Source organism: Melanerpes formicivorus, unplaced genomic scaffold (genome assembly GCF_026170545.1).
Source record: "Melanerpes formicivorus ecotype bairdi unplaced genomic scaffold, bMelFor1.0.p_v2 SCAF_49, whole genome shotgun sequence".
In the NCBI taxonomy this organism is placed as follows: domain Eukaryota; kingdom Metazoa; phylum Chordata; class Aves; order Piciformes; family Picidae; genus Melanerpes; species Melanerpes formicivorus.
Genome location: NW_027142401.1, coordinates 1,251,263 through 1,275,728, shown reverse-complemented (window position 1 = coordinate 1,275,728; position 24,466 = coordinate 1,251,263). Strand labels below are relative to the sequence as shown.

The 24,466-nt window shown below is 44.4% G+C and overlaps 1 long non-coding RNA gene across 1 annotated transcript in view; it reads left to right on the top strand.

Annotated features, from left to right (window-relative positions):
• Nucleotides 1-874: 874 nt before the first annotated feature.
• The window catches only part of LOC137452124 (uncharacterized), a 41,043-nt gene continuing 17,451 nt past the window's right edge, over nt 875-24,466 (top strand). The window contains exon 1 of the long non-coding RNA XR_010989973.1: nt 875-1,379. This is a non-coding gene — a long non-coding RNA (uncharacterized lncRNA). The remainder of the gene's footprint in view (nt 1,380-24,466) is intronic.

Genomic DNA, 24,466 nt, shown 5'->3' with positions numbered 1-24,466 from the left:
GCTTGCGCTGTGACCCTGTCGCAATGAGCGGCGGGAATGGGCTGAGAGTGTCCAGCTCCGGGGTCAGGATTGGGGCGAACGGCCGAGTTACAACGCCCAGGCTGAAGCGCCATTCAACAATTTCTGTGCAGTTCTTGGATGTAACTCGTTGGAACAGCGCTTCAAGTGCACACTTTCCTCTCTCTTATTTTATTTTTATTTCCAATTCAAGGCAAAATTTTTAATAAAAGGGAAAGCAGACCCTCTCCACTGTAAGCTCAATGGATATAACGTACCCTCTACCATCTCTCAGCTCCAGCCTTCACACGAGTATTGCCGCTCTGTACTCTCAGGCTCTTTCAAGGGGTTAAGCTGCTAAAATGTACTGACAGCTTAAGAAATGAATGAGGGTTTTTTCAGCCATGAAGAAAGGGTATTTAATAACTACGCTTCGATGGCATCATGCTTCCATGAAACGAGTCGGGACACTTCGGTTTAGCAATCAGTAATATCACATTTGGTACAGTAAATGCCTGGATGTACATATACACGATTCTTTTCCCCCCTGACTCTAAGCTTGCCTTATTTATTCCGGGTTTACCTGGGCAATTAAGGTAAGGGCTGCTCAGTAGACACTGATACCCTGCTGCTAGGGCATGGCGAATGGGGACGGAGCCGTGCGCTAACAAAGGGAAAGAGGTAGTCAAATATTTTGAAGAGGAGTGAATGAGACTGAAGGTGGATGCATGAATGGAAGCAAAGAGGCAGAGAAGGAAGTAGTCGATGGTCTACCCTTCTATCCGCATTTGTAGATTTAAGTTTAGGTGTGCTTCTCTAGCCAACTTCCAGTTAATCCTCAACAGCTGGTAGTGGTGCTACCGTTTAGTGATCAGAAGTTAGTCTGTTTAGCATGCTGTATCCTTCTTCCATGGCTTTTGGTTACAGGTTATACGATTAGAATTGCGAGAACAGTAGCAAACTAAACTTCCCAGTAAGAGGTCTTCACACCAGGGAAGTGTTACTTTGCTGCAGCAGCCCTGCCTCGTCAGTCATTAGGAAGCTGCAGGTTGTCAGAGGCTTCTCTTGCGCGCACACACGCGCAGACACACACACGCACACACACAAAACCACAGCACTAAAACTAAATTAAGAAGCCGATGATTAAGACAAGCGTCTACGAGGCCTGTCATTTCAGCATCCTTCCATCATAACATTGTGGCACCGAGAAATTTGCTTGAAAACCCTGGAAAAAATGTCTATGGGAGAGCCTCGTGTTTGAGATAGCATAAATGTTAACATCAAATATCGACTGGGAACTGCCTCGGATGCAAGACAGTATTCCTCAGAGGAAAGGAACACTGAAGAGACCTTTGAGCTATCCGCGCACTCCCGAAACTCTGGTAAGTATCTCTCCCTTCTATTGCAGCACGTACGCAGGCACTGTGTGACTGGAACTGGACCGGGTTTGAAATCCTCAGCTAAGTTCCCTTCGGAGACTTCGGGAAACTCCCTCTAAAGATAGATCTGTAATAAAAAGTCTCTACTGGATGACTAATGGTTATTGGCACTCAGTGCCCCTTTAAGGAGAGCAGCACATATTGTGCCGAAGACCTTGCAAGCACCCTTTAAATACAAATATTTTAAGTCCCCCTCCCATGCATCCTCACCCCTGTTGTTTTCGGGCTAGTTGTGTTGTATCTCCTCTCCTCCCAGCCCCCCCTCCCCACACCCCCATGCTCTCTAGTCTTCCCTCTCCCCTCCCCCATTCAGAACTAATTGCTCAGTTGCTTAAATGTTTCAAGAAGAGCTAAATTTCTCCCATCGACGATCCTTGAGAAGCTGCAATGCACCATAAAGAACAGCCAGCAGGGCACTGTGTACCTTCAGGAAGCTTGCATAGCTAGAGGAGAGGTAGCATTAAAACAATGACATTAACCAACTAGGTGCCAAGAGTTCCCCTCCCGCTGAACTTTAGGAAGTTTCTTGGGCAGGCAGAAGTTGGACGGACAACGTGGAAGTGGGAAACAATGGCTGTAGGGGCCAGAACACTTTGCAGATGCCGTAAATGTAAGACGAGATATAACAGCGACAGAAAGAGATCCGAGTAAACATTGGAGTGTGTGTTTCCCGCGGTAGCCACGCTGGGTGGAGAGGTCTGAATTAAATCGCCCTAATTGAAAGATGAAGATTTTGTTTATTTATTCCTGAAACTGTAGAATAGCATCCACTGCAAGCCTGTCTGGAGAGTGTAGAGGATCCACTAGATTTGGTGTGTTCAGCTGCCACTGCCAGAATTTTTCAGAATAGAGTATTTTTACACCCTGCCAACTTTAACGTTAAAATGAGAGTGGTTTTAGATGCTAAATGTCACTATTGTTTTATGTGCCAGCGTGCATGAGAAAGCCGTCACACCTGCCAGGGTAATACGTGTCCTTGGGAACAAAAGCTCTACCTAACTCCGAAATCAAGCCGAAAATTAAAATATCTCTTAAGAATTTTCCCCAGAGTTATGAGACGACGATAATAAAATGCGGGGGGGGGGGGGGGGGGGGGGGGGGGGGGGGAATGGACGAGTTAAAAACTTTATACCGTTCTAGAGGTTTAAATAGTTTTATTTTCTTCTGTGTTTACTGTTAAAATATTCTTGACCCACATAGTGATTTTGCCGGAGTTATCAGACTGAATTGAAGAATCGCGAAATAAAATACAGGGAAAGAAAAAAACCTCCCCATCAAATAGTGCTTGAAGAGACTTCTAGATGCCTCTTTGACTCCTAAGAAACTGTTGCTGGAATATTTTCATGGTGTTGTTCTAAAGCTTTTTAGCCTCTTATAAATGTAATCTTTGGCAAATGACACATGGGATTCTGGCTTTTTTTTTTTTCCCCCCAGTTTTTTCGGTAACTCTAGAGAAAAGACGCCCCCCCTCTCTGTCCTCGGTCTTCTCCCCCTCCCCCAGCACAAGAGCAGATGCAGTCTCTCTCCCAGTGATGGCACATCCTAGGCCTCCGCTGAGGGCCGCCCGGGAGTGCCCACCCGTCCTACCTGGCCGCGCCGCTGCCCGCCCGTAGCCGCTCCGCCCCGTCACAGCCCTCTCCCTGCACCGCACCTCCACCGCAACCCCTCTTCTCGGAGCATCTCGGGCTCTGCGGGATCAGCTGCGTGTACAATTTTTAGGGCCTACAAAAGCGCAACATCCTCCTCTACCACACCCCACTCCACCCCCCCTCCGCCGGGGCCCTCTTGTAACCATAGCGAAATGCCCGGAGTAGCACAAAAGCCATAAACAGCTATACACCCCTCTAGGAGAAGGCGTTTGGCGAGCTTGGGAGCAAAGCCGATTTTAGCTTTCTCCGTGCCTGGGGCTTAGGCGGGAGTAGGAGGTGCCGGAACGAGGTGCCGGTGCTCTGTAGCGGTGGGACCCGCACTTTGCGGGTGTCGAGGGTGACGAGGCTTGCTCCAGCGCCGAGGAGGCTGCCCGGAAAGCAGACTTTGCTGGCTCCTTGGTCTCCTCGCATGAGAGGGACTCGCAGGAGTTGACTCTTTATGTAGGTTGTTCTGAATATTTTTATATATCGGGCAGGGTGGTCTCCATGTTTTCTTTCTTTCTTTCTTTCTTTAGCGGAGGAAGGGGGGAGTGATGGTAAGGGGCTGTTGTTGGATGATTATAACCGCTACCACTTCTAAATAAGTTTCTTGGGGAAGGGCTGATATCGTACCCTTGATATCAGTGGGTGGTGTTCATGTATTATTTTAATATGATATGTCCTTTTATACAGAGCTTGTTTTCTCCTCCCTCCACAGCCACCCCCTCTTCCATCCACCCCCCCCCCCCCCCCCCCCCCCCCCCCCCCCGCTTTGTTTCTGGAATTTGTTTCGCTTTTAAAGCACCAGCACAAACAAACAAACACAAAAATGACTGGCAACAAGTTAAATCCCATTTGTGTCCCTCCCACCGAGCACGGACGGTGCCTCGCTAACGCCTGGGGTTCGTAGTTTTGCCTCGACAGTAATTTGACCAAGAAAGAGAAGCGGGCTGCAGACAGACTTTCTGTGCACTGACAATGCGGGGAGGAGAAACGTTGAAAGAAAAGAGTTCTCCCGGGATGCATCTCCTTTGTGTGTTTTCTCTTCTCCATCTTTTAGATGGGGCGGTCGCACAGGCTTGCACACACACAGACGCACACACACACAGACACACACGCAGAGGTTATGTTTCCTAGGGGGGTTTTAGAAAACAATGTTTATTATGATCGAGTGTGAACTCCACCTAAATGTTGAAATCATGCCGTAGCTCCGGAAACTGCAACAAATAAATAAATTCCATTTGCCTACTGACAGAATACCAGCAGAGGATGGCTTTACACTTTATATTCACACTTATTTCAAACATCAATGAAAGGGTAAAGAAAAGGCTCGCAAGTCCTTGTACACATTTGAATTAATAAAACGATCACTGTTTAGGAATAGATAACTTTATTGTTTGTTGGTTTTGTTTTTTCTTCCTTCTAAGGCGACTACAAGATAAATTCTATGGTTATGTTAAATAGTGAACCCGCAAAAGCAAAGGAGCGTGTTCTCACTGAGGGTCTCACTGTGCTAAGGCTTCACTGAAAGGCTCTCGCAGCGAGCCACCGGAATTGCCGCGCCTTCCCTTATTTTTGGCTCATAAAATCGCGGAAAAAAACATTCATGCCTGACTGTGCTAAATGTACCTGAGAGATACCTTTTCACGCAATCGCACGATGCGCAAACGATAGTTTAACTTTTTCTGTTGTGGTGGGCACGTGTTTTGTCATATGAAATTAACTTGTGAAAGCCTTTGTATCATTTTTTGATTTGTGTTTGGCGACAACGCAGATCATATCTCATCGCGTTGATGGTTGGTAACAATTGCTAAATTAAAGGCATGCTTTCGGCTTTGAAAAACAAGGGAAAAAAAAAACAAACCACAACACACCAACAACCCTCTCAGAGCTCATCCTCAGCAAAACAACCCGAGGAGCAGTATAACAACGCAGCGTAATATTTTCCATGCGTGTGCAACGTCTCCAAATACATCTGTATCATTCCACGCCTTTATTGTCTGTGCCTAAAGATAGTCAAAGTCACTCCTGGGCTTCTTATCTATATCTGCCACCTAAGAGAATGTACACACAGTATATGAATAATCGCTCTAATTGCTTGGAATGCTCTAATTTGCGTTAGATTCCCCTTCCCTTCCCCCCCCCGCCCCCCCTCCCCGTCTTTACCTATTCTCCCATGGTAAATATTAGCAACTGAACTGCTTGTCTTAACGTGTTTGTATGTTTGCGCTCCAAGAAGCACACCAAATAGTTACAATAAAATGATCAAATCCTTTGCACGTCGCAGTGTTTTGTTTTTTTTCCCCCTTTTCTTTCTTTTTTATTCTTTCTCTGCGTATGTTCTGCTTCTTATCTCCAAGGAGGACAGCGTGCGGTATTGGGTTAGGCGCTCCTCTGAACTTAGGGATTTTAAGCCTAAAGCTTTCAGTATGTTTGGGCTGAAATGATGGTATTCCACATTTCAAAAGGAACGAGGCTCTATTTATAAATGTTACAGAAGGTTTCGTTACTTCAGGAACAACAAAATAGGAATAGAGCTGCAATTTTCAAGAAAATAGGATTTCAAAATATAGAAATAGAAAAAAAAAAAGTAGCGGAGACGATGTATAATTCAATCAAATTACAGAAAATTGCTTTAAAATTCAGAACAGTAGAGATCCATTATGTCTGTTTCATTAGTGACAAGTAGAATTACTCTAAAATAAAGAACAGTGGTGAATATATAATTGGCTGTAATCATGTTAGTGTTTGAATAAAAATGACGGGGACATTTAACACATTGACAACAAAATGTTCAGAAACAACTTATTTATTCAAACAGTTTTTATTTGCATCCACGTGAAGGAGAAACACACTTTTGCTTATGATAAATCAACGCTTTTTCCACTTTCAATAAATAGATATCTAAAAAAAATGTATTAATTATTTTATTATCCGAGGCTTAATAAAGTCTCCTGAGTACGACTCTATTATTATTGATTACTCAGTACCCAAAGGACGCCATCTACAGGAAAAGGTCTTTAAACTTAACACAAATCTAATCACTGTTGATTTGGAAAAAAAAAAAAAAAAAAGAAAAGAAAAAAATCAGAGTTAATATTCCTCTCTAAACCCGGCTCCGATTTTACCCACAACACCGATCACAATATTTGCTTTGTAACTGCTTCTTGCGATTCAATTTGTTATAATTTGACATGATGTAGGAATCTGTTACTAGAGGCCTTTTCTCTGAGATATGGTGTTTAGAAAATACATTGAACTCCCCTTCTAAAGCGACTCCCAGGATTGATTTGATCTGAAAATGCATAACAGCCCATGGGATCTCTCCCTTCAAACCAACTGTGTGGAAGATGCTTGCAAAAGAGCCCCTAAACCAAAACAATTTGATTGAAAGCAGTTTGTGCAACAATTGTGTCACGGAATATCTAACGTTTCTCTTTACCTTCTTTCCATTTGGATAATGTCAATAGTTATCAACTTTGGCAATCATAGTCTCATCGGTTCCTATAATACATCCTTTGCCCCATAGCTTAGTACTTCAATGTGCTGCTCTTTTCAGAACCTTTGCTGGGAAACCCATCGAAGTAGAGAGAGTGACCCTTAATATTTTGATCACACAAACACAGATCTGCTGAGATGTCATATGCCCTCCGTGACGTGACTCCAACCAACACCCTAGTTCAAACTACAGAAATACGTGAACAGCTAGAGGAAACTTTCAGGAAGATTTTTTCCCCCCCGTATTTTATTTTCACATTTATCTTCCCCTCTTGATAAGTCTTCGAATTCCTGCCCCTGTTGTGTGTGCACGCTTATGAGGAGACCGACCCGTGCGGAGCCCGGCTGCCGTGAGACGAAGGGCCGAGCGATCTGACTGCGCCGCGCCTTCACGCCGGTTCCCAAAAGTCTCCCCTGCCCAGGAGGGTTTCGCCAGCTTTTGGGGCTCCTTGCAAATAAAGTAGCTCTGGCTTCATTCTAACTCAGGCCAGAGATACAGACGAGATTACAAAAATTCAGAGGTGTTATTAAACTATACAGAGAGGAGTCAAACGCAGACGTACGCTGGCACAAAGGCTGAGGAAAATGAATGACCCCACGGCGCACCTTCAGTTTTGTGTATCATTTTGGAAACTGGGAATAAGAGTCCGGAAACTATTATTACTTGTGCTGCCACTGGAATCAGGGTCAAAGTTTATACCGAAGGTCTCCCCCTTTCTTCTAACTTCTGGACATTGACGGTAAATGCCCCAGATGGAGAGATTGTGTCGTACCCTTGTGTTTAAACTTGAGTTTTCCTTTCACTCGAAGCCAGCCGCTCCCGCAAGAGCAGCGGGGACCGGTGGGTCTCTCCCTGCCAGGAGCCGAGGCGCGAGCTCCCCTCTGAACCAGGAGGTCTGTCGTTTCTCGGGTGCCTTGTACTAAACCGCAGATGTCAGCCTCTTCCTACGTGTTCGGGCTGCTAATGCGGGCACTTCACACAACAGAAATGCTCATCCCTGGAGCTTTTCCCAGAGCCACATTTCGTGCGCTACCTCTGTCGCGGACGGTCTCGGGGTCCTGGGCGGATAAGCAGGGTACCTAGTTGCCCCTGCCGATGGGGTCCTGATTCCCCTCGGAACTGAGAACTGCAAAGCCCCGGGATGTGTCTGTGTCTTGTGTGTACCCCTTCCATCCGCGCAAACCGTCCGAAGCACAAACTCTACATATCCCCTCAAGGACTCGCGTCGAGGTTCCCAGCTAGACACCTCCCGTGTCCCTCCCGAAGAGATAAATTTTTTTTTCCAGTGTAATTCACGCCAAAAAGTCCCTCACCTAGCAGCCCCCCACCCCCCTGCGTCGGCAACTGAGGAAGCCCCGACCAGGGCAGCAGAAAGCCTTGTTGCTTCCAGGACCCCCTGGGAGGTGGTTCCCGAGGTCGTCAGAGGAGAGGCAAGGGGCCCCCGCGGCCCCGCACGGTCAAAGCCGTGCTGAGCCGAGCCAAGCGTTGCCTGAGGCCGTCCTCGGCCCATCGCGGCGGGGAGCGGCGGCGGCGGCGGCCGCGCTCGGCGCCTTCCCGCGGAGCAAGAGCCCGATGCGAACGCCGCTGGCGACATCTAGCGGCCATTGGCCGACAGTGCCACTGCCCCGCAGCGCGGCGGGAGACAGCCACCCCTGAAGGGGACTGCACGATTGCAAGGGAACACTGCTCACAGTCCCCCGCCTCTCGGCACGCGGTTTCCCTTTGATTTTTTAAGGATCAGGCACTGTTGTATTCCACACTCACCGCCCCCCTCAGCCCCCACCAAAGTTTACGGTGCAGTGTCGGTACCAGTACAAAACTTCTAGGTGTCTACTTAGTATTTACACACATGGGGCACTGAGAGGAACAAATTCTAAACGCTTGCGTCTTCCTAGCTCGCCCCCCCAAAACAAAACCAAACCCAACCAAACAACCCCGCCAAAAAACCTCACCAAACCCCAAACACCCCAACCAACCAACCCAAAATTTAAATTAATAATAATAATAATAATAATAATAATACCCACGCTCTCTCCCCCCCCCAAAAAAAATACCCCAACAACCCCCAACAAAAAGCCCACCCCCCAAAAAACTCCCTCCATGATTACAAAGCATGAACTCAGGATCGACAGTCCCCTCCGAGGTGCCCCCATGGGCAGGAAATCTTCCTGCATGCAGTGAAGGGGCAATTCCCGGAGCTGTGAATTAAAAAATTCCCAAACCTAAACCTCACCAAAAAATAAATAATAAAAAATATCGTTGTGACTTCGCTGGCGAAACGAGCCCTCACTATTTAATTCTTAGTGTCATCTCTCATTAACAGCTCAAGTCATTATTTTTTTTCCTTCGGTAAGACCTTATCTGTTCTCTATCGACTTAATAGAAAACTCAACACATGTTTATATTCTGCTATTGCAGTTTCGCTCCTCGCCTTGCAGAGAGCAAAAACGGGCTTCGCCTGCATCGTGACGGGCTTCCCGAAGGCAAAACGCCTTTCCCTCCGTTCCTTCCTCCTGCCCTCCCAGGAAAAGTGAAGGATTAGGGCGTTCGCGTCCTGCCCTCCCTCATGAATAGGGGCTGTAATGGCAGCCACATGAAAAGGCTTTCACTGGAACCGTGGAGGGTAAAAAGAGTCTAAGAAAAATAGTTACTGGTATGTTCAGCCAAACTTAGCAAAGCACAATAGTCTCTGCGGGAAACTTTGGGGGGTTATTTGTGCATCAGGTGAAATGCCAGCGGCTCGGATCCAGCTGCCAGGACCACAGCATCGCTCAGGGAAGCTGGCCGTGAGGAGACGAGCAAGCTAGGCAACAACAGGCGACAGACTGAGAGTTTCGAGCCAACCCAAAACAAACAAACAAGCTCCCCCGACTCTCCCGCCGGGAAGGTGGCTTTAGATAGGGAAGCAGGGAAAGTTTTGAAGATCTGCAGATGTTTTCCCAAATGTATTTTAACTTGTCCGTGAAGTAAAAGCTGCTTTTATTTATTTATTTATTTATAATTTTTTTCCCCTTTTGAGACAACAGAAGGGGAAAGGGCTCAAGTAAGACCTTGATAAAACTAAGGAATGCATTTCTCACTCAGCGAAAGCAGGAGAGGTCCGCAGGAGTTGCGACCTGAACTGACCAAGGGAGAAAAATGGTGGTGCACGAAAAATGAATTATCAATGTCATCTCATCCTCAGTGCCTTCACTGGGATACGGGTCTGTGCTCAGTTTCAAGCACAGGACACTAGAACCTCACAAGAGTAACCGATCTGTCTCAATATTCACCTCTTTACTGATCCCTTTAAGTAATTTTTTTCTGCCCACTTTTTTTTTCAACCCGCTTCGGGACTCGGAGATCGCCATAGGGAAGGTACCAATGCGGAATTGCGCAGAGGCAGCACCACACACGGGGCGTTCCTTGCGCGGCTGTGGAGCCGGGATGCTCAGTCCCAGCGGAAGGAGCAGGGCCCCGTTCACGGGCGTCTCGTCGGGGACCTCTCTTCTTCTTCCCTCTCCCGCCCGGAGGACCCCGGCGCCTCGGGCATAAAGAGTGGGGCCCGCAACTTTTCTGCTTTTGAAGCGGCGTTTACTCTCAAGTGCTTGGCTGTAAATAAACGCTGTGGCAGGGACAACACAGCCGTCCTGCAGTCAGAGCGGAGGCTGCTTCTGCACCTTGCCTCCGCAACATACGCCGTCAGCGTTTTAATTCCAGCTCCAAAGGGAACCTGCAATTATAAGCCCCCCTCGTCCCCTCCCGCTCTCATTCTCTTATTTGAAACATTCACTGAGGAACGTTATTTGGATTGAGAATAAAATCAAACAGGGAGGAGAGGGAGGGGAAAAAAAAAGAGAAAAGAACAACACAAAACCACAAACCCAACAACCCAGCAAACCCTTCCATTTGCTATTTACAAAACTCATTGTCATGCTTCACTCAGGCTGTCTGCCTAGCTTGGGGAAATAAATGTGACTGAACCAGAGACAAAGCCGATGCAGCTGTATTTGAATTTCTCAAACACTGTCAAACGTGCTCTTGTCTCATAATTTTCGGGGTTGTTGTTATTATTATGATCATCATATCTAATGTGAACGTACTCGAAAGCGAGGTGATTGGCGGCGTAGAGACCTCATTCCGGTCGAGAATGCGCACAGATTCCTTTAGCAAGGAGCCAAAGGCTCCTTTTCCCTCCTGCTTGGGAGTCTTGGCAGATAAACTAAGGAAAACTCGAGACCTGCAATTTCCCTCTTTCCCCCCCCCTTTGTTTTTATTTTTCCTTAAAAAAAAAAAAAAAAGCAGAAAAGCCCCCCACGTTTCTTGTGTTTCCCCGATTCTCGTAGAAATGGGAGGGTTTGACTGCCTAATTCCCCAAGACGGTAACCTGATAACCAGCTTCGGCAACCCCTCGCTGCAGAAGCGAAGGGGAGGAAAAAGAGACTGCTGGTCTGTGGCCAGGGGAAAAGGCACCTGCTTGATATCACATCCTAGGCTTCATGTCAGCTTTCCTGAAGAGGTGCTAGGAACCTGCCAGTGTGTTTAATTTTGTCAGGCTTATTACGAAGCAAAACCTTGACCTCGACTACTTTGGCGAGGAGGACGCTAAAACACACCGGGGGCACCACAAGAGGTGTCCCAAAGGGAATACCTTAGCGCATTCCCATCTATCTCGCCTTAGCCGACGGCTTCTGGCGAGGGCTGGCAAACCTTCCCGATTCCATCCCCGGGCCTTGCCGCCCTAGCAGACTGGGCCGAGCCGGGATATAGGACGGGGGCCGCCGGAAATCCTCCTCTCCCGGCAGCAGTCTGTTGGCCTCGGCAAGTTACCTCTGCCTGGTCCCGCCGCCGCGGCGAAGCCTGCCCCTCGATGTGACGGGAGTAGGGGAGCCGGTTGGCCCAGGCCGTAAGGGCGCTTCGGCTCTTAGGCGGCCGCCCCGGCTTAGCTCTTGGATCCCCTCCTCCTCATGCGCCCCTTGGCATGTCATCCAAGACCCGCTGCCGCCTTGCTAGGATGAACCTTGGGCTTTGGGAAAAAAGTGAGGTTCCGAAAGCCGGGGAGACCACCTTCCGCACCCGTAAGCTTAAGCTCAAACTTTGCCATCAGCCTGGGGAACATTCCCCCGGCCTTCTGTTGTTTTTTTTTTTAAACAGCCTTATTCGTTGGCACACTTCTCAGAGAGCCCTCTCGAGCTCTTCTGAGGGGAAAAGGTTTTGCAGCACCTCTGTCTGTCAGGACTACCGCACTGAGCAGGGCCATCCTCGCTCCAAAGCACGCTGCGTTGCTTTAACGCCCTTGGCGATTTTCGTTGCACGGTGTCCTTAGCTAAAGTGGAAGCAGGGGAAGGAAAAGTAATGTGATCAATTATTATTTTTGTACCACATTTATGGACGGGTGGAAGTAATAACAGTTATTTGCTTTGTCGAAGTGTTTATTTCACACTTGGTATATTTCCTTACAATCGGAGAACCGACGTGGGAAAAATAGGCACAAATAAATTAAAGTAACAACAACAAAAAAACATTTTTAGCAAAAGGCGATTCTTCTCCTGTCTAATTTTCCCGGGTGCATTTCTTCCTCCTAACACCAATTCACATCAACGAAAGGGCCAAATAAATTAGTCTCTAGCCCTCAAGTGAAGCAAGAAGCAGAATAATCATTTACTTCTCTGCCCCCTTCATAAAAAAAGACGTTTAAAAAAGTCTCCAAATCGATGATAAAGAACAATCAAAAAGCAGAGCAACCAGAAGGGAAGGAACCTGGGCGGGTCTCCCTAGGGTATGCCCTCGGTAACCTTGTTGTCCTTGAGGCTCTGCGGACTCCACTTTCCTCTTTCTCTGCCCGGGTTGCTGGGTATCGCCTCCCCTTCTAAGCGCAGGGCTGAGGGATACTTTGATCCCTCCCGCCCTGTCTCTGTCCCGTTGGAGGCTTGTTAGCTTCCCTAATTTGTTAGCAGCAGTTCGGCTGCCTTTCCCACAGGCTTCCCCCCAGCCAATGCAAGAAGCAGAATGATGCCAGGGCCAGGGCATCAGATGCCGCTCTCGGTATTCACAGTGGAGGATTCAGTGCTTTCACATGCACATGTCACGTACATCATATGCATCGTATACATGAGGGTTATCTCAGCGAAGGGGACCGGAAAGGTCGTGAGAGGGAAGAATTAAAAAGATACAGTTCTAAACGTGCGTCAAGGATTTCAAACAGAACGGAGCTTTATACCGAGGTTAACGCTTTCCCATTGCCGGCTCTTGATCTCCTTTGAATTGCTTCGTTTCCCGTATTCCAGTTATGTATTTTGTCTCCAGCGACAGTGTATGACAGTGCTATAGGTTTAGTGACCTGTGCTGGAAATAGGCAATAGAAAAAAATAAAAAAGGACTGCTGTCGTGGCCAAGGTCTCCAGCGAACGCTCTACAGCTTGTTGCCTGACGGCTCTGTTCCGCTTACACGGAGCAGTCGGCGCCTCCCTGTTTCGGGGCCGCCCCGCCGGGGCTGCCCCGAGGCTGAGCCAGGGCCGGGGCCGGAGCCGGAGCCGGAGCCGAGGCCGAGGGTCTGCACTAGGTTGAAAGCAGGGCTGGAAGCTCTTTGACCAGCAACCTGCATTTATGCAATCATCTCTTTCTTCAGTCATTCTCACCCCCTCTAGTTGCTCCACAGGTAAAACTGATCTTTCGTATGTACCAAGACACCTTGCCGCTGGATCTGGCAGGGTGACAAAAGATAACTCACAACTCAGCTGAGCCACCATTCCAGCCCTGCAGATCTCACCATGAAGCACAATCATACCTTTTGCAGCACAACCTGATCAGCACCTGAGTGTTAGACATTTCTCAGGAAACCTACAGGGCTGATGTTTCACATAGTTCCTGGTCCTGCCCTTTCCAAAGACCAGCAGAGCCAGGTGGTCTGGCTGAACATCCTCTGTTCTCTAAGAAGAAGACACGGTAGCTGAAGGTGTCTTTATGTCTACAGTCCTGAAAGATGGGACAGAAAAAAGGAGCAAGATACCTGTCCTTGAGACCTACAGTTCTGGGGCTACTTTGGTTCAGGGTTATTGCTCCAGCATCCCTATCTCCAACAATAGTCCTATCTTTCAGACAAAATAAGGTAGACAAATCAACCCTTTATAAAGTTTATAAACACAAATTACTTGATTTATTTGTTTAATCTCAAGTGAGCTATTTTAGCCAAGTTAGAAAGATTACTTTGTATAATAATAAACTATCTGAAAGCTACCAGGAAAATTCCAATGTATAAAAAGTGGCAACCTTATTTAAACTCTGGGGAAGAGAATTGTTTGCCCTTGCTGTATGTTTTGCATTCTTGAAGTATATCTTTTAAGGCATAATATACATTTTGAAATCTCATATATGCATCTTTACAATAGCAATGGCTTTCCACAAGCTCTGTGGGAGGTTGACATTTCAGCAAGATACTTCCCCTTGACTTTGTTTATTTCAGCAGTTTAAATTCTACCTCTGGTGATAGCTGTTAACTTGGCAATGTGAAAAGTGCTACATGATGTGTACTGTGCTCAGTCAGCTCATCAGAAGCTTACCAATTACGACTGTGGAGCCCATTCTTCCTGCCACAGCATGCCACCCACCATGCATACCCGGGACAGCTGATCTTCACATGTGCATAAAATCTGAAAGTATGCACACATTTATGCAGAGCCCATACAAAGCAGACACAGTAAGTCTGGTGCTTCTTAGAAGCCCTTTTGTTTCCTGTAATAGCTCCTACAGAGGTAGTTGCAGATCATTTCTTGCTCCCTGCCTGCCTTGGAAATGTCAAAAAGCTGAGCTTTTGAACCCCACCCTGCAAAGGGATGAGCTTTAAACCTGTCAGGCCATCAGGATGCTTGTATTTTGGACATAAGGCTGAACTGTCAGGATGGCTGTGAAATGGGAGGTTGCAGCTATGAGAATTATCCATCTCACCTGCTGTTTGGTCCCCATCCACATCTTTGATAGGCTTGGGAAAGGAGATATCTGGAAGCAGATTTTGAACTCAAATAACTGAAAGATGCTGTAATGGCCCATATGCCAGGCATATCTGCATTATGAAATTAAGACCTTTGCTAACAAAAGCTTTGGTAAGCCTGTTTCCCCAGGATGAAATCTGATCTCTGTTTAAGGTCTCCAAGTGACATCAGTGAGACAAGATTTACTTCTAGACAGATGCTATTTGTCAGGCACGTAGGGAGTGTTCAGGCTTCGGAAATAATTCTACCTTTGAACATTCATTTTTGTTTGGAATATCCAACTGCAGACACAAAATTCAGATTGGCCTCTTTGTTACACCGTGATTTGCACTTACCCTAAGGTTCTATTTTTCTTTATTTCGAAGCAACTATTTACAAAGCAATCTAGTGCCTGACTGTCACCTTTGACTGTAGTTCCTTTCGCATCATTTAAAATAGAAGTAACTCTGTTCAAGTAAGCAGAGTAACACTAGTGGAAAAACTAGAATAAATAATCAGAGAATCAAGCCCTTTGAATAGCAAATGACTCCATAAATAGTCCCATTGATTTCGGTGATGTTTCATGGCATAAGTAGCTACATTAATGGAAACAGCATACAAGACCCTTAGTGCTTGGACAGAGAGAGGAAAAAAAAAACCCTCAAACTTATAATTATATAAAAAAAAGAAAAGAAAGATTCCATGGTGCATTAGTCAGTTGACATGTTACTAGCTTATTGCCTGACTTAACAAAGACAGAATGAATTGATTTAATGACGAGGATGACTCCTTTGCTACCTTCTGTGACAAATGCACCACGCCTGTGACATGAAAGCCCTGTCCTCTACTAAAAAAAAAACCCAACAAACCAAAACAAAACCAGAAAGCAAGTAAAGCCATGCTACTGAAATGCTTTCCATTACTCTTAAAGAAATGCTTCTTTAAGCAGGAGAACAATATTATAGTGAATGGAGCTGCCCCTTTTTGGGAAGTTTATGGGTCATATCAAAACATGAGACTATTACAATGTGGTCTGTCCTGGCTCTGTTGCTCTGGATGACCTGGAGATGTTATTTTCCTTTCCCAAATATGCTTTCTTAATGATGTTTCTTTGGCTACATACATTTTTAAAGGATAGAGAAGTGTTCTCTGGAAATGTTTTGTGGCATCTTTAAGCCTGAATATGAGAACTGGGTCTGGATGCAGAAAGCAGAAAAACACCTACCAAGCTCTAAATCTTCTGGAGCCAACAAAACTGTTGCTGGGATCCAATCGCTTTGCTGTGGACCCATTTCTGAAAGTGACTTTGGGTGGTTTGACACCACTTAAGGAGCTGGAACATGATGTACAAGAGCAGAGGGAGAAACCATGATGATAGGGGAGCTTCACAGCCTGACTAGCAATGCCATCAGGTCTCCACACCTTCCTGCCAGTACTGAATTTGCTGTCAGCATTCTCAGGGTACAGGCGATACGTTTCGAGTATTCCATAAAGAACAGTGCACCCACGTACACGGTACCTCTGAAAACTTTTGTAATTACAGTAATTCTGGTGAAACCACACCAGCTCTGTCCTTGCCTTCCTCTCCCTGCTTTCCTTTGTATTCTCTTGTCATATCTCACAGTAACTGCAAAAAATGCTTTGTCCAAAACACAGAATCCCTGTTCCAAATGCCACTCTGCTATCAGCAGGAACAGTATTTCAAATAAGCTGCTGGGCATTTGCCTCTATGAATAGCTGCTTCTTTGCTTATGCCAGACTGTACAAAGCTCGTATGTATCTTTTGAGTGCACATTTTTCATTAAGAACTTCCAGCACACAAAAGGAAGGAGTCACAAAAGGTGAAAAAAGAGATCTTTTGCTTTGTGACAAACAGTTCTCTGCTGCGTCTCCTCCGTTGTGACCAGGCTGCAGCTGTTTTCTGTTGAGTGTGTAGTATTCTGATTCTTGGGAAGTTTTTAAGGGAAATACTTTGAATAAGGTTATACAGTGCTGATTTTTAATACTATCTGAAACTAGCCTGCTATTTTTTTTTCTTTTCTGTATAACAATGAAATGATGCAAAATGGATGAAAAGTTTCCTCTCTATCAGTTAAGGACAAAGCTGTGTACCAGCTCATACCTATGGCACCCATGCTATTATCCCACAGCTGAAGGGGAGGATGGTCTTCCTTAGACCCCCAGTTTTGGGGGAAAAGGTGCTGTTCAGTGCTCATGCAATGCACAACATTTGGAGGAGACTGGGAGGAAGCTGGTTATCTATGACTGGCTTTCATAAGCTTTTGGATGAGGAATAATGTCATGTTGGTATAGGCTTCTACTGAATTAGTGAGACCTTTAAAATAGAGAGGGCAGAGGGAAGGTAGGGAGATATGTTCATGAATCAGTGAAAGACTGCCAAGGCCAAATTTCTCACAACCTCCCCACAAGCCTGAGCGATATGTGGTGCTGGCTGCAATTGTGGGCACTAGTCTCATAAAGACCAGCTCCCTGCTCTTTTACAAAGTGGCATTCTAATGCCAAAAAAATGAAAGCCTTTTCTAGTTTACTAATAAAAATATTTCCCAAGCTCCCAGAAATCAAAACCTGTGCTTCAGATTTTGCTGTTTTCTGACAATGACTTGTTTCTAAACAATCTCATGACATTTAGGAGGGAGAGGGATGATGCCTGGTTTGTAATTTTTTTGGTGCTTGGCTACACTTTCCCACACTTATCCCAAATTTAAAAAGAAGATATGTTTTAACCGAGTGATTGATTTTAGTCTGTCTTATTATATTAGAGCATCCAAACATCCAAACTCCTTGGAACTTTTAAGGGTTCTTATTTCTAAAACTTTCAAGTTATCCTTTTTGTTTCCTGGATTGAAACAAACTTCTTTCCCTCTCTCCCTTTCCCTTTCTCTTCCTTTGTTCCTCTAAAAAAATAGTTTTAAATCTTCTTTTCTGTTTTTCCTTTTCAACCAGTCAGCTAAACAATAGCCAAACCATTCCCCACCCCCCCTTTTTGGTTCTGCTCTGAGACAAATATACTGCCCAAAATAGTACCAGTCAGGAGCCTAACAGCCCAATGTTCTCTAATTACTCCCAAACCTACCTCTGCAATATCAAGGCAACTTGATCTCACTGCATCAGTAACACAGCATCCGGTTTTGTGAGCTTGACGGTGGTGGCACGAGAAGGAGTGAAAACTGACAGCAAGTTGACAGAATACTACTGGGACTACTCTGAGGTTCATCACACAGTCATCTTATCTTTATGCCACTGAAAAACTAAAAAAAAATGTTGCCAGAATAGCTGTTGCAGGGGATTGACTTGACAGTAGTGTTCTTTTTAGGTGTTTGCTGTGAATGAGGTTTTCTTCTTCAGCCCCTGGAATTATGCTTATGTATAGATAGAGGACACATGTAAGAAGATGAGAGAAAACAAAATCACATGGGAAGTGGAAAACATTTGTTTTCTTCATGTGCATGCATTGTGCTGAGTGCAGCAGGGTGCCAAGATTGACTCCTCAGATGCTATCACACTAACTGCAATATCATGTTGCTGTATGCGTTCTTCAAGCCTCTCTGGAAAATTCTGTAGTGTGATCACTTAGCTGACTGTTCAATCGACACAATCTAAAAAGAGAATGCATTTTCTTTTAGATGCTGAGCTTATTTTCTGCTCCTGGTGGTGTTCAAAACTCATGGTAAAAAGGACTCATTATCATAGTTCTGTGGGTGTGTTGGTTTCTGTTGTCTTAATGGAAATAATAAAACAAATTGTTCTGAGAAAAATCAGAGCCAATGCAGTGATCTTTTGAGGATTCGTGTCTGGTATTCTTACATCCTTTCCTTTGTCCCACTGCAGCAGCAGCAGCTTTGTCTATTTATGCCAAGCTTTATGTCCATTTCCATTAGACTTCCCTTTCTAGTCCCCCTCAGCCTCCTTTCATGTCTGCTGATATCAGCTGTGCAGAAGGCATCAGATGCTTTCAGTAGCTCAGAGCTACTTTCGCGCTGATATGCTGACTGAATACCTGCTGACTGGATAGCAAGAGGTCAATCAAAAATGGTAACTGCTGAGCTGTGACTGGTGCTTTATTCCTAGTGGATTCTGCTCTGTCCCCTCTATCCAGCCCCCAAATTCAATGAAACCTCTGAGATTTCTGTTTAAGGCTTTGACCTCATTCTAATCTTTGGCTGAAATTGGCTAACAGTTCTGGAAGTTACGAGGAGCAGGGGTACTGATAGACAAGAAATCTGATAGATCAGTAATGCAACATAAATAAGGGATATTTTAAATACAAAATACATATCCACAGCAAATGTGCCCCTCAGAAACAGCACAGATTTTAATGGAAAATTAAATGGAGCTTCTATTTCTAATCCATATAAGCGCTTTGAAGGATTTTTAATAGAGTTTGGGGGTGAGAGAAAAACACTTTAAAGGCACGCTAACAAAATATGCTAGTTATGAGTCCGTCTTGGCTGAGAAAAGAACATTTGAATCATGGCACTGACACTGAAATGCTTCCTTTATTTCAAATTTGTGTCTGGCTCAGAACCTTGCACGCTTGCTGCGTGATTTTGACTATCTGTTAGCGCATACAAGCTGTATCGTAAGTAACAGTATTGAAAACATATGCCACAGGGGAACGAAATCTGTAATAATACCAGCTGCCATTATATGAAAATGAATTTTAGTCACTACTAACCTGGGTAAGTGTTTTTCATAGGGAAACAAGTGGAAAAATTCACCAAGGAAAAACTGGTGCAGAACTTTCAAGTTTTTAAGCAAGCCCTAGAAGAGATAATCCACTTTGATCAATGGGAAAAATCATCTGGGGCTAGCTTTGAAGGTGTATACATCTAGTTTGATTAAACAGTGAGTGAGAGCAATATGGGGAAGGTTTTCACATATGTGGAAGGAAAGTACTTTTAAGGCAGCAGTTTTAGGGGGCATAGTCAGGAAAAAAGAAGAAATATGTTACAGGAAAATGTTACAGTGTCTTAAAATGCCTAAAGGTTAGGCTCTGTTAGACAGATGAGTGACTTAAAAAACATCAGTAAAGGTTTTATTATCTGGGAAACATGAAAAAGTTTGGCTGCATTATCAAATATATGTACTGAGAAGTAACCAAGCTTTGAAGTGAGATGATCCCATTATTCATTCACAGTTTTAATTTCAATGATTCTATAACTGATCCTCATGATGAGGTCACTTTCCTCTTCCAGAGCTAGCTGGCAGATAAAATCACTACGTATATTATAGCAAATAAGCAGCCAGGTGAGTGTTTGCATTTCATGGCCACTGAGTATTTTGCTATTAGGACAGCAGTCTGTATGTTTCCTTCAAATTCTCTGTTTAAAGTAGGCTGTATTCCAGCTGGTGACTATTATGTCCTGAAGTGGTGTGATTATCTCCAAGGGAAATCTGTAAGAACACAGCTACTTCAGGAGTCTTTTGTCAAGAACAAAGTCCATAAACAGACCCACCCACCTTGTAATATGTATAGATAGCTCCTTTAACGTAGAAATATAATTGCAGATCATATTTAGCATAACCAAAAGCAACTAGTTTCTCTTTGGAAGGATATAGGGTCAGCTGCAGGTTGTAGGAACAAGCACAGCAAAAACAAGGCTGCAGGTTTCTAAACCTGCAGTCTATTAAACAAATTCCCATGACTAAACTTGCTTGATTCAGAGGTGCTTTCAAGATACACGACGAAAAATGTCAGTTCCTAACAGGAAGAACAAGACTTTTGAATCAGATGTGGTTTTAAGTCAGTAAGAGTGAGTAAGCTTGTAAAGTCTTACTGAGCTTTTCAAAGCAAAAAATAACGTATTTGCACTGTCAGATATTTCACTGGAAAATAGGCTCAAGTAAGCAGGTAGGATGCAAATGTAACTTTCAGCTGGGATTACAACCTGTGGGTTGCCTGGCATAATGTCACATTACTAGCTACAGAAAAGCTACCAGCTTATTGATGCCATTTGGATTTCTGTCACTGTCTTAGAGGGGACAAAGTCTCACGGGTGTGTTTTCGACATTTTCTGGCAAGGTTTTTTTCATTGTGTTTTGGCTTCTTCTACTTAAGGCAATAAGGAGAGCTGCTGGGCTTGATCAAACACAGACCACCTTCTGTGTTGCAGCACAGGATGAAAAACTTCTTCAAATAGGGCCTCTTGGTCCTGAAGGGCCCAACTGAGCTGCTATACAGAGAGGGTAAAATCTTTCCCTTTCAGGTGCACTAGGCTGCTGCGTTAAGAGCTTTGTAAGGTACAGGCACACCCAGGACTTCCTGCATTGTGCCTAGTCCGTCCAAGCGGAAAGACCTTTTCCTGAGACAAAGCTCAAGCTGTTTTCTGACAGACCCATGCCAATCAGTCATAGCACAGACACCATGCTGTTAGTATAAAGAGTGCACAACAACATTCTGCTGACGTTCTTTCAGCAATGTATTTACTTGGCATCATTTGAGGCAGCCTCAAGGTACCATTAACCTCTGCTGAAGCACAGGATAGTACAGATGTGCTCTGCCAGACTGATCTGTGGCAAAAGAGATTCCCTGTACAGATTCTCTGTAATTCAGTTCAGGGAGCTGTTTGTTATTGAATGGTTTGTTTTTCCTGCCCAAATAAGGGTCAATCAACATTTCCCAAACCACCACAAGCACACAAACGCACTAGTTTCATTAGAATTTGTCTCTCTAACATTTTTTTTACAATGGCCCATAAAAATCAACCCAAGATAATAGCAGGAATAATTGACCAAAGAATAGCAGTTTCTTTAATCAAGGGAGCACGGTGATTAAATCAAAAGCTTTGGATCTGTGGATATCATCAATGGTCTTTTGTCTATTAATAACAATATGTCATCTGTGAATTTTAACAACGTAGTCGCTAAAGGGCGAAATGTCTACATCTTGATGGAGAAAGGTCAGGAGAGTATTATTTGAAATGAAATCCATTATCTGTGCTGTGTTCAGTTCTTCAAGTGATTTAGATTAAAATATAATACCAAAGTAAAGCAATACTTAGAAAGAAAGATGCTCAAATCCTGCAATTTCTTAACATTCAGGTATGCCTTCCTTGGAGTCTTTGTTGCTCTGAATAGGACTCAAGATGTAATACATATAAAAAAAAATTAAAAATGAGAGCAAAATGTTGCTAATGAAAGTCTTGGCTTTGTTTTAGAAACATTGGCAGAAATACACCACTGCACTGAAGTATGGGAGACAACCATGGCTTCCTGCACCTGTACTGCAGCCATAAGGACAGGGAGCATTTTCTACGTCTTTTGTGCACAACCACCTCTTGAGCACAAGACAACGTGAAAGCTTGCAGGGAGCTTTTAGGTTGGACTTGATTATCCTGAGGTCTTTTCCAATCTTATTGATACTATGATTCCATGAGCTTACTAGCCTGGGAAAGGTATCCAGTGTATGAAAGCAAGAGCAAGCATACACTGTTAGCATGGTCTGTGGCAGTGTGGAGGAAAGACTATCTACATGTGACAAGGTATAGATTCTTCTGCTTACTGAGGATGAAGAGGAGGGAGATTAGAATTTTCTATGGCAATATTTTATGCTGTTAGCTCATAGATGCTCCCTTTTCTTCCCACTCTTCCTTCAATCACTGAGCTACAGTTTCCAAGGGAAAAGTCTTTTATAGACAATGACGTTCTGTTGGTTTATCTGTCCTGCGTATTTGCCAGCCAAGAATCCTATGAAAACCAGATATGGTTTACTAATCAATGATAGTATCAAAACTAACCACAAGGCTGGAGCACCTCTTCTATGAAGACAGGCTGAAAGAATTGGGGCTGTTCAGCCTGGAGAGAAGGCTCTAGGCAGACCTTATGACTACATTTCAATATCTGAGGGGGACCTGCAGGAAGGCTGGGGAAGGACTGTTTGAAAGGACTTGTAGAGATAGGATGAGAGGCACTGGTTTGAAACTGGAGCAGGGTAGATTTAGATTGGACATAAAGTGGAAGTTCTTTACAATGAGAGTGGTAAAATACCGAAACAGGCTACCCAAGGATGTGGTTGAAGACCTGTCCCTGGATACATTCAAGATTATGCTGGACATGGCCCTGGGCAGCATGATCTAGTTGGAGGTATCCTTGCTGACTGCAGGGAGGTTGGGCAAGATGATGTTTGAGGGTCCCTTCCAACTCAATGCAGTCTGTGAATCTGTGTAATGAAAGTTGCATAAGCATGTCAGTTCTTTGTTACTACTGAATGCAACTACTAATTTTATGTTCCTGAGACTGTCTCATTAAATAGAGGCTTTGTGTCGATTTATTAGCTTGATCCGTTTGACAACAACTCTGTAGAAAACTGGGTGTGAAGATGTTTGGTATCGTGTAGGCATAAAACTTGGGTTTGATAGGCAGTATGCATTTGTCAACTGGAAAATAGACACCAGAGGCACTTCTGATGTCTAAATTGGAAAAGTCTGTAAGGACAGTATGGGCATCTGAACAACAACAGTCTTCCACATGCTGGGTGCATTACCTCTGAGACTGGAACACAAAAGATGGTCCAGGTACCATGGCCTGAACATGGTCACTTTCTCAGACAGAAATAGTGTGGCAACCAGCACCAGAACAAGAGGACACAATCTCAAGCTGCCCCAGGGGAGGTTTAGGCTGGATGTTAGGAAGAAGTTCTTCATAGAAAGAGTGACTGGCCATTGGAATGTGCTACCCAGGGAGGTGGTGGAGTCACCATCACTGGAGGTGTTTAGGAAGAGTCTATAGGGGTTCTTGGTGCCATGGTTTAGTTGATTAGGTAGTGTTGGGTGGTAGGGTGGACTTGATGATCTCAAAGGTATTTTCCAACCTGGTTAATTCCATTCCATTCCATTCCATTCCATTCCATTCCATTCCATTCCATTCCATTCCATTCCATTCCATTCCATTCCATTCCACTCCACTCCACTCCACTCCATTCCATTCCATTCCATTCCATTCCATTCCATTCCACCAGGTTAATCTTACACTGTGAGATGGACCATGAGAGGTGGAAGGAAGAACAAGTGTCCTAGAAGTATGCTAAACTGAGTAAAGTCTATCGTGGAGTGTTTTTGAGCTCTGAGCCACAAACAGGCAGCTGAGCAGTTTTATCTGACAAACAAAGCACAGATAGAGATACAAATAAAGTATTTACAAAATATTTTGAAGCACCTATTGAATTAATTGGCTGTAAATGAGAGATCTTTGCACATACATTCTTCATTGTTGTTGTATGGGTGTTTGAGTCACCCTGAGCACAGCTTCCAGGACAAGATGTAAGCAGGTGAAGATGTTTATCATGTTATACAGCAAAGTTATATTGTCTACCAGAAGGCACATGTGTCACATCTCAACTGGTTATCTTCTACTGGCATGCATGTAATTAAGGCATCCCATAGGCTAAAATAACAAAACAATATTTTCACACATCCAACCAAATTCTGCCCAATTTCTCTCCTTCAGTTCCAAGATGTTTACAGTCTTCTCCGAGCCAAAGACTAAACATAGCCTTCTCTAACTCGAGCAAAGGCAAGTCTTCCCCATAGCCACCCAAAGCTATCCAAACCCAGCCCTTCTCCAACAATTTATTACAAGTCCTTTAAACTCATCTGCAGGACTTTAAAGAATTTCTTTTATCTTTCAATTATTTTGGCCCTTTCCTAGTAGAATCTGTAATTTTCATTTTCAAAGTGCTCATATGCTATCCTACTTTCCCTCCCGCCCCCCCCCCATCCTGAGCACTTTCAGTGTATCTATTTCTCTCCCTTTTATAGAACTATTTCCTCTAATACCAACAGCTTTTCTATACTTCTTTCTGACTGCAGCTCATTTGTTGAAATTTCCAGTATATCTTCTAGAATATAATGATAATTTTAACTTTTTTTTTCTCCCTTCCCTTTTTTTTTTTTTTAATGTGAAGGGATTCTAACTTACCTCAAATTGCCATAAATTCAA